Here is a 9985-nt window from a genome sequence, read left to right on the forward strand (position 1 = left end):
GGTGAGAAATCAAACTCAGGTTCCCTTCCGCTCGTCTTGAGCAAGGTACTGAATGAAGCTCACAGAACTGTTTACAGCATCAGAGTTAAAAATCCTGAAGTACCTGTAAGTTAATGCTGAGTGCACAGTGACTCCTGTATGCTTGCACAGCTTTATAAAACATTTGAAAAAACTTTCAGTGATTTAGGAGGAAGCTAGCTCACCTTCCTTTGCATTCTGTAGTATACTGATCTCAAGAGAAAGAAAAATAGTTATTAATCCATGTCAGCATTTCTGCTGGTACAGATTAAGAAGGCTACCCTCAAAATACTCTTGCAGGACAAACTGTTTCACTGTCCTGGGCACCCATTAGACTGACACTGCTCACGAGTTATACTGGTATCCATCATCCAGGTCACTTCAGTGTGGTGGGGACAGGCTGCAGTTGGTTCTGATGCACCAAGAAATAGATTGGGGTTATTCCTCCCAGGTGTGTTGAATATAAGGTCTGGTTTTCCTTCCACTTATCTCAAAAGTTCGGACTGTCTGGCTTCAGAAACAGTGTGGTTTTGAATCATTTTCCTGCGTGTAAGTCATTACTGTGTAAGGATAGTAAAAGATAGGAAACAAGAAAGAAAAGTACAGTTTTTCTCAATAAGGAAGGCATGATAGGTGGCTGCTTGACAGAAGGGGAGGAGGTTGTGGGTGACGAACAGTTGGACAAACTTCAAGAGCTGCAAAATGAAGCCTTGAGCTGTGCTGAGCATGAAGTAAGGAACTGCAGCCAAGTAACAGTTTAACAGGAATGGAAGGGACCAGGGGTGTCCCTACCTGGTATAATATAGACGCTTTCCTCTGGTTTGGAGATCGTACTGAATACAGAAAAACTCTGGGAATACTTTGACTGCAAGCTGTCCAAAGAATGTGGGTCTTTTGGCTTGTCTGGGACCAGTGCCATTGTCTCCATTACTGAGACCGGAGCTAGCTGTGTGCAGTCACTGGGAGACTCGGAAAGGAAGGGGTGAAGGTACAACGTGTGCTGTGGGCTGGGTTCCTCCACATCTGGAATCGAATCCCTGCAGTAGCATTCTCAGTAAGAAGGCAGCAAGGAATCAGGCTAGTAGGTCAGGATGGGAACAGCTGTGCTGAGATAAAAGAGGAATCTGTGGGATGACTGTGACAAGTCTTCCCTGGAGATTCTCTTTGGCGTAATCCGGGGCAGACATTATGTGTTATACTGCCCTACTCAGGAAGAAGGCACAAGAGCCAAAGAGCTTTGTCATTTTGTGACATGAAGTTTTCTATGTCTTTAAGGTTCATTTTGTATTTTTCATCACTCCCCTAATAGCCTCTGTCTTCCTGACTGCTCTTGGCACAGGGGACAGGTAGAGTTTACTGGGGTAAGAAGTACTAATGTGCTGATTATATCATCTTGCCCAGGCATCACATGAGCAGCTGTGATTCTTCTAGCTGGCAGCTGAACACACACGTCTGTCTTTGTGTTTTTCAGGTACCCAGAGGGGTGAGATGCAGCCCTCTGACCTTGCAGCCACCATACTGCCAGTCAAACTGCCAGCAGTCTGAGTAGGAGGATGCTGTTGAGGAACCCTGGGAAAGACAAAACAGGACGGTGAGAAACTGCTATGTAAGTGTAGTCCTGGCTGTGATTAGGCTTCAGGAGGATTTAATGCATTGGTATAGGTATTAGCCGCATTTCAGGCTGCCCATCATCCTAGTGTCTTGGCACTAGCAGTTAATATATACACAAATATATACTCCAATATAATAAAGGGGGTTTTAGACAGCCTAAGCAAGGACAGGCACTGCATGAAATACTGCCAAATTGTTTTAGTGATTCCCTGGAAGCAGCTTGCTGATAATGATCCCTGGTCTTTGCAAGTTCAGTTTTTATGGCTGACACTCATCTTGTCTCTACAAGCTGCAGTTGCTACAGCAAAGTGGTGGAAGAGCATGTCTTATAGTGGCAGGGACCTGAACGATTTAGGTTTTTCAGAGCCATGACCAAGATTACATATGACAGAGAGGAATGAATCGGCAGCCATCAGTAAGCACAGTCTTGGTATAACAAGGTTGCGTCAACTTGTCCTTGGAAGAAAGCCCAACAAGTTTGCAGCTTGCAGATGGCTCCAGGCAGAACCTCTGTAAACCATTTAAGCACAGGGGCAACAAAGACCTGGGTGATGCGTGAGAAAAGCATGCAGCAAGCTGATGATGGGATAAGTGTTTCTGGCCTACTGCCTGAGAGCCCAGAGCAGAAGTAAGGAAGCGAATCCAGGGGAGCTCTGGGATCAGAGTAATCAACAAGGCAGATCTCATTAATTAAAGATGACGTTTTCAGAAAACATGCTCCTTCTAGTTAGCTTTGCTTTTATCTAGGCAGAGGTTATTCCCGTTGGAGATATCTGCATCCCTCCCTTTGCCAGATAGTCAGAGACCACTGGCCTTTTTTCATGTCACTTTCTATAGCAATTGCCATTTCCAACACCTTTTTTTTTTTTTCCTCCTCAGGAAAATAGTTCCCAGTCTGAAATTTCTGCTCAGTCTCAGGCACCTGCTTAGAACTATTAATCTTTAAAAATGTGCAGGAGCCAGACACCAGCTGAGGTGGGGTGGGTGGCTTCAGATGACTGTCTGCACCCTCCAAGCATCAAACACGCAGAGACCTCTGCTGTGTTTGCATCCCTGTCTCTGAGGCACTGACTTTTGTCAGCGGAGCTCACTCATCTCCTCAGCAAGCCTTTTGCCTTTGTGTGGATTCACTCCTCCAATCTGCTGCTGAATTGCTTTGTTTGAGCAACCCAGCTGCATCATGCTGATACTTTCATCTGGTTTCTTTTCCCAGTAATGGAGTGGAACCAGGTAAATTATATCTGAAAAGGGGAGGAAAAGAGGGCTCCCTGCACAGCATCTGCTGCAGAGTCTGTCCCTCCACATGCACTGTATGGCCCTCACCCTGCCAGCCTTGGAGTTGCTTAGCGCTAATAAAGGAGGGGTTTCCTCCTTTTTACCGCAAGATTGAAAAATATGTTCTGTCTAGTTCTGGAGAAAATGTTACTCCTCTGAAATTTCCAGCCTTTCTTTGCTGCCTGTACTCAGTTCTGGGCAGAGATTGAGGACATCTGAGATGACCCAGGAGAGAGAACAGCAGAGACCTCTGCCTAAACTGTTTGAATAGCTAATACCCTTTCCAAATACTGGCACCTGGGAATCCTTTAATGACTCGGATGGTGCTTTGGGTAGACTGAATATCTCCTTTCAGAAACAAAGACTTACTATTATCATGTATTTGTCTGACTTAAATCTTACAAGCAGTTAGAAAGTAACCCTTTCTTGTATTATATTCCTGGCCCTGTGCTAGGTATCACGAGGCCAAAGTGTCCTCTCATTTACTCTGATTTAACGACAAGTGTACGTCTATATTAGGGCAGATACTTCAGATTTACATCAAATTTTCAAAGAGCAGAATTTGTCCCTATTCCTTTAGTAAAATCTTAAACACACACTGATCATTCAGAAGGGAATTATATGTGAAAAATTCCAAATACTAAATGGATGCGTGCCTCCAACATAGCTAATGAAAAGCTAAGTAATTATTTGTAACTGAGAGGAGAAGGGTTGTCACTGAAAGAAGTAATAGACCACCCTGTCAAATTTATTTTATCCTCTGTGTTGGGCAATTGTTTTAATCAGCTGAACCTTTATTGACATTTCTTTATTGACAGAGCTCCGGTAGGAGAAATTTTTCTTTCTTGTCTGCTTAGAGACTCCTACTTGATCTAAAGAGAGAATGCAGTCTGTGGTTTCATGGGCATGCATGAAGACTTCTCTTAATAAGTTACGATCTTTTGACATTTATTTCCTACCTCTCTCCTTCTTGCCTTGATTTGTTTATAATTGTCTGCATCACTCCCAAAACCAGATTAACTCTATAAAATCATAATTTCTAGGCTTGAGCCACACAGCTCCTTGCAGACTCCAGCCTTTCTTGGTTTGATCTCTTTTCAAGTTTTCTGGTCTTTAAGTAAGTGAAAGTATTCAGAGCAAAAAAAGCGAGCAAGTAAATGCTGCAACTTTAGAATTTTTCCTTTACATAAGCCTGGTTTACACCTGTAAACTGCAAGGGTGGAGGGTCACTCTGGGTTTGTTCAGCACCTAGGAGAATTAATCCTCCCCCCAGTCTCACTTGTGGCCTTTAGTCTGTATGAGAATACAAGTGGTGTCACACATCATAATGACTACCAGTTTGCTTTCCTGCTGTTAGATGTGCCTTTAGTTCTGCTGGCCTCTACCTCTGAATTTCCTGCAACACAGTAACCTTGAGCTTGGCCAGCAAGGGCTGGAGGTCATTGTAGGTCTGAACTAGGGAAGTTTCCTCAACAACAATAGGAGAAATCACATGCCCAAGCCCCCACCCTGAGTTTGTCAATGCAGCAGCACAGCACTATGCCAATGGAAAATGGGGTGGGTCTCACACAGTCAGTTGTTCGGGCTTTATAGCCAGCCACAGGGCAATTCCATGCTCACAGCAACCTTTGAGGCAGAGAGGCACACCGGAACTGTGAGTCCTGGGACCGTTTTCCAGCTCAGAGGCCCAGATGCGCACTGCAGTCACATCCTGGTTGCTTGACAGGATGCAGCCTGGATGTGTAATGGTCTGCCTTCTCTTCCCTGCCATGCTTCCAGCTTTCCATTCAAAAGAAAACTGGGACTGAGGGCAGGGGAGTGGGTGTTGTGGTGGACTACTGGTTTAGACAGCCATAGTGTGTCTTACAGTTCACCTCAGACTAATAACAACACATTGCAAAGCTTGGCCTGGCACAGTAGAATCGCTGTGGGATGGGCTGTTGCCAACTTCTGAGCACGTGGGACATGCAGACTTGGACTACGGTGGTGCTTGTGAACCAAATTTCCTTTCCCAGAGAACCACCAACTTCAAGCACCATTTGTTTTACAGCTACTTTTATGATTCAAATGATTCAAAACCACACTGTTTCTGAAGCCAGACAGTCCGAACTTTTGAGGTAACTGGAAGGAAAACCAGACCTTATATTCAACACACCTGGGAGGAATAACCCCAATCTATTTCTTGGTGCATCAGAACCAACTGCAGCCTGTCCCCACCACACTGAAGTGACCTGGATGGTGGATACCAGTATAACTCGTGAGCAGTGTCAGTCTAATGGGTGCCCAGGACAGTGAAACAGTTTGTCCTGCAAGAGTATTTTGAGGGTAGCCTTCTTAATCTGTACCAGCAGAAATGCTGACATGGATTAATAACTATTTTTCTTTCTCTTGAGATCAGGTATACTACAGAATGCAAAGGAAGGTGAGCTAGCTTCCTCCTAAATCACTGAAAGTTTTTTCAAATGTTTTATAAAGCTGTGCAAGCATACAGGAGTCACTGTGCACTCAGCATTAACTTACAGGTACTTCAGGATTTTTAACTCTGATGCTGTAAACAGTTCTGTGAGCTTCATTCAGTACCTTGCTCAAGACGAGCGGAAGGGAACCTGAGTTTGATTTCTCACCCAAAATGATGCCAGCTCTAAATGAGTGGAGCTGGGAGGAGCTAAAGCTGTTTGGCACACAGGTACACACACGTTCTGTGCAAAGGCAGGAGAGCTCAGTCCTCTGACTGGAGCTGCTGGGCATTGCTGGAGCATGGCACCTTCCCTCCCTGAAGCAGGTGTCCACGCAAAGCCGCCTAGCCAGCAGCCGGCTGAATGATGCCTGGTGCCTCTCTCCCCTCCTGGCTGCCCGAGTGCTGCTCCAGCCTGGGATGGCAACGGATGGGAGAAACTGCTTTCAAACTGTTTAATAACAGTGATGGTAACCTCTGACCTTAGTGAATAGCAGCGCTTTTGACCTTTCATTTGTTAAATAATGCAACCACTTACTTCCCAATCCTTATCAGTGTTCAGTAATTGGGGTCAAGACAAAGCAAAGCAGAGTACAGTTACCCACCAGACTTCACTGAACCAGGAAGAATTTCCTTAAGCTATAGATTTCCTTTTTGATAATCTTCAATCAGGACTGGCAAAAGCTAGACACTGGGTGGCTTAGAAGATCCATAACAGGCTAAAGAGCCTCTCAGCTGTTAGCATCTGGTTTGAATCCAGCTGTGGTTGACAGTGGCAGAAATTCACTTCAGATCTCAGGTTGACTCTGACTGGTTTGCAGTTCTGTTTACTAGCCAGAGAGCCATGGCATATTAACATGTGATTCTAGAGACATCAGTGATTGAATGAGCTCACAAAGCCTGAAAATGCCTATTCCCATAGAGAGAATCAGACTATGGCACAGTGGTAGGTGACAGCATGGACAGAAAGTTTGCAGTCACTCCTACATGTTCTGCCTGATTCGTGTCTAGGAGAGGTGGTTCATCTCCAGGAATCTGAGTCGCTTTTTGTGTGGCGTACATAAAACTAATGGGTCAGATTGTGTGCTGCACAGCTCCTTAAAGATTTCACGTGACAGATCAGCAGGTGACGATTGTTACAGGCAGCAGTTCCAGGATCACTGTTTTCCTTAGAAATGAACAGGAAACATATGAAAAAGAAACCCAAGAATTTATGATGTGACAATGGATTTAAATGTAAGTGCATACACATATATTTATTTATATAATGCACACATATAAAAGCTTCAACTTCCTGAAGATGTCAAACAAATTCTGTTTGTTTAAACACTCACACAATCTCATTATTTATTGCATTTTGTACTAAGTCAGGTTGCAAGGGCAGGGACTGTTTCATGGCTGTCTGTATGGGATTCAGCAAAATGAGCTCCCAAAGAGTGACTTTCACAAAGAGTGAAAGCACAAAGAGTGCTGTCTTTTATAAATGAGCCAATTGATTATAGATGTACACGAGCTAGGTAAGAACTGTAAAAAAGACACTGCAAGTAATGAGATTCAGAGGTTTGGATTTTTTTAATTTTTTTTTTTTTTTTGCTGCCGTTCATGCAACAAATGAGGAAGGTGGAGCCCTTTGTGGTATCCTTTGTGGTGTAATTGTATGCCCTCCTGCTTTTGGACGTACATTTGGATTTGGGCCTCTTGAAATGGAGGCCATTGACCTAGGCAGGGCAGCCACCCCTAACCGCATTCCGAGCGGGCTGCTGCCCCTCAGGGCCGGGGCTGGCTCCCCACAGGCCCGGCACAGCCTGCCCTGCCTGCCCAGGCTCTCCAGGGCCCTGCTTTCTCCGCCGTTGCCCCGAAGCCCGCGGTGCCCCAGGCCTGCACACGGCCTCCGGGCCGCGGCCACCCCGCTCCCCTCAGCCCCGCACAGCGCGGGAACGGCCGCCGCCTCACGCCAGGCACTGAGGTACACTGGCCCTGCGCGGCTCCCGGCGCGCCCGGGCCCTCAGCCCCGGCACACCGGCCGTCTGTGCCCGCCGGCGCCACCGGGAAGGTGGGACCCGCCATTGCCGTGCATAGTTTATGTCAGCGGTTAGCAGTTATAGCTGCAGTGAATTCTCTAGATATAGTGTGTAACCAAATGGGCACAGAGGGTTGGTCTCAACTCAGTGCCCATTGCTCATCTTGGACTGCAGTTAGCATGGCGTGCAATGCACATCATTGATGACTGATGTCACCCATTTCCGGCAAGTCTTTGGTCTTCTGTGGAGTCCACTGAAGAAAGACTGTGATTCTTTCCTATGTTGTGGGCATTAGAGAAACGATATGATACTCTATGGTGTGACGAACGTTAGCCTAGCTCACTCTGTTAATGGTCATCAGTGGCTGTTTGCAGGTCTTTCTTTGATGGAGGCAAAAAAGTTAAGTTCCTATTTCCATTTCACTGAGCCTGTTAAGCTGAAGAATAAAACCCTGCTGGAAAAGGCTGACCTCGACCCATCCACTGACTTTCTAGACTATCTGGAGCGTGATATCCCACAAGGTAAAGGTAGAAGAATCGACAGATGCAATGAAAGGGAAGGCAGCCTTGAGTAGTCTGGGAAATGCTGAGGTGACAGGATGCAGGTTACTATGGAGTTTGGTATGCTTGTGAGGAGCTCCTGCAAATCTGTAAAGGAATTGTATCCTTTACTAACTGTTGTACTTAGTTCCCTTCTTTAGCAAATCTAAATGCTTACAGTGGTAGATGTAAGTGTACCAGAGCTGTTACATCCTCACAACAGATCTGACCACATCAGCAGTTAATAACCCCTCTGCCTGAGTGGCATATTGTCTCTTGGCTTGGGTAAAGCCTGTGACAGCTGGTGTCCCTGTGGGGAGAGATAACTCCGCCAGTGACAGAGGGAATTTATGTGGTTTGAAGTATTGAAGAGACCTCTTGTCTCACCCGGTATTGCTGCTCTTTATCTAAATGGGCTCTCATTAACACTAAGCTGGTATCTCTGAGAGGCTGAATTCAAATGTTCCTTTGATAAACTGTGTTAGATGCTGCAGTGTGGAATAATCTGTATTCTAGTGGGATTACACTGGAAGCAGAAAGGAAGATGTGCCTACTGGAATGTATTTTCAGTTCACATCTCTATTGTTCTGCTGGACAACTGTTAAGTATATTTAAAGCTTCTTCCCCTGGCAGGCTATTTCTCTAAAGAGATGGGCATGATTTTTATTTGCTTCTAACTACCTTTTGCTGATTTGTTGCATTTTTTTTGGATTGGGCCAAGTGTTTTCATGGCCTGCTGTCTAGAAAGAACAGAAAGAAAGATTCTTGGGTCATAGTCAGAACTTAAGTTTGCTATTTTATTCCTACCCTGGAGTAGCAGGATAGGATAGTAGGTGACCTGTGCCTGATGGATTTGGCTGGAAGGACAGTGAATTACCAGTGCTCTGACTTTCAGACTTTACGTGTGTGTGATTAGACAAGATATATATATATATATATCTTGTCCAATCTTTCCTTTGACTGAGAAGGAACTGTGTGAGCTCCTGCCTGAATTCTGAACATTTCTGACTGTTCAGAGCATAAAAAGTGCTAAAATGTAAACCATTGTTCAACTTACTGGGAGTGTCCTTGCTGCAGTCGTTTTACAAAGGTGTAGTCTGGAGGGACTGCACATTTTTATGTATTCTGGCCCATTGAGCTGGCCCTTTTGACTCAAAAAGGAGTATTGCAAGGGAGATTAGGTCCTAGATACCTCCTAAGAAAATTTTAGCTGCAGTTTTGTATGGTAGTTCAGGCATTGCTACTGTTTGCATTCCCTGCCCACCCTTTTTTTCCTAGGGTTTGTGGTAGGGAGACTTTTTAATTTTGTGAGGCCTGAAACCATAGAGCCACTGCAACAGGCGATAAATCTGGGGTGCTTTCTATGTTTCCACTAGAAAACAGGCACCAAGGGCTGAGAGCCTGGAGACTAATTTGCATCACAGAGCTGGTTTTTGCCCCCTTAGGCTGTGATGAAGAATGGCACCTTTGAAAGATTACAGATACAATTCTGCAGTGTTTCACATCTAGTTCAAGGGACCAGGCAACTGGCAGGTCATGCTGTGTGTTAGACATGAAGATGGCGGTTTTATTGAAGTCTTTAAATCAAATTTGACTTGTAGTCAAATTTTACACAGTGGCAGATAGAAAGCGAGGCTCAGCTGTGCCACTGTCGTGTTTGTCTTCCTGTCGCAACCTGCGGTCTGAGTAAGTGTGAACCTTTGCCCCGTTCCTGGGAGGTTGTTGCTGTTAGTGCAGATCTCTGTCTCCTCAAAAAAGTTAATTCTCAAAGACTACCTGAGCTCAAGTGCAGCTGAGCGCTTCTTAATGGAAGAAAAGAAGATTCATCATGGTGCCTGTGCAGCTCTGGCTGCTCTGTTCTGCTCCTTTTGGGACTGAACCTGAGGATTGATGGAATGAGCTTGTCAGGCGAAGGAAGTAAGACAGGAACTGGTTACAGGATCAGCAAGGCATGTAGCCTCTCTAATTGCACTCTATCACATGCAGATAGGAGCTCTGACATTAAAGAAAGATCAATCCACCCCCCTTTAGCATTCAGGTTGCCTGAAGTACTGGTTGCTTGTGAA

The sequence above is a fragment of the Falco punctatus genome, assembly GCF_963210335.1.
Source record: "Falco punctatus genome assembly, contig: scaffold_131, whole genome shotgun sequence".
NCBI classification, from domain to species: Eukaryota; Metazoa; Chordata; class Aves; order Falconiformes; family Falconidae; genus Falco; species Falco punctatus.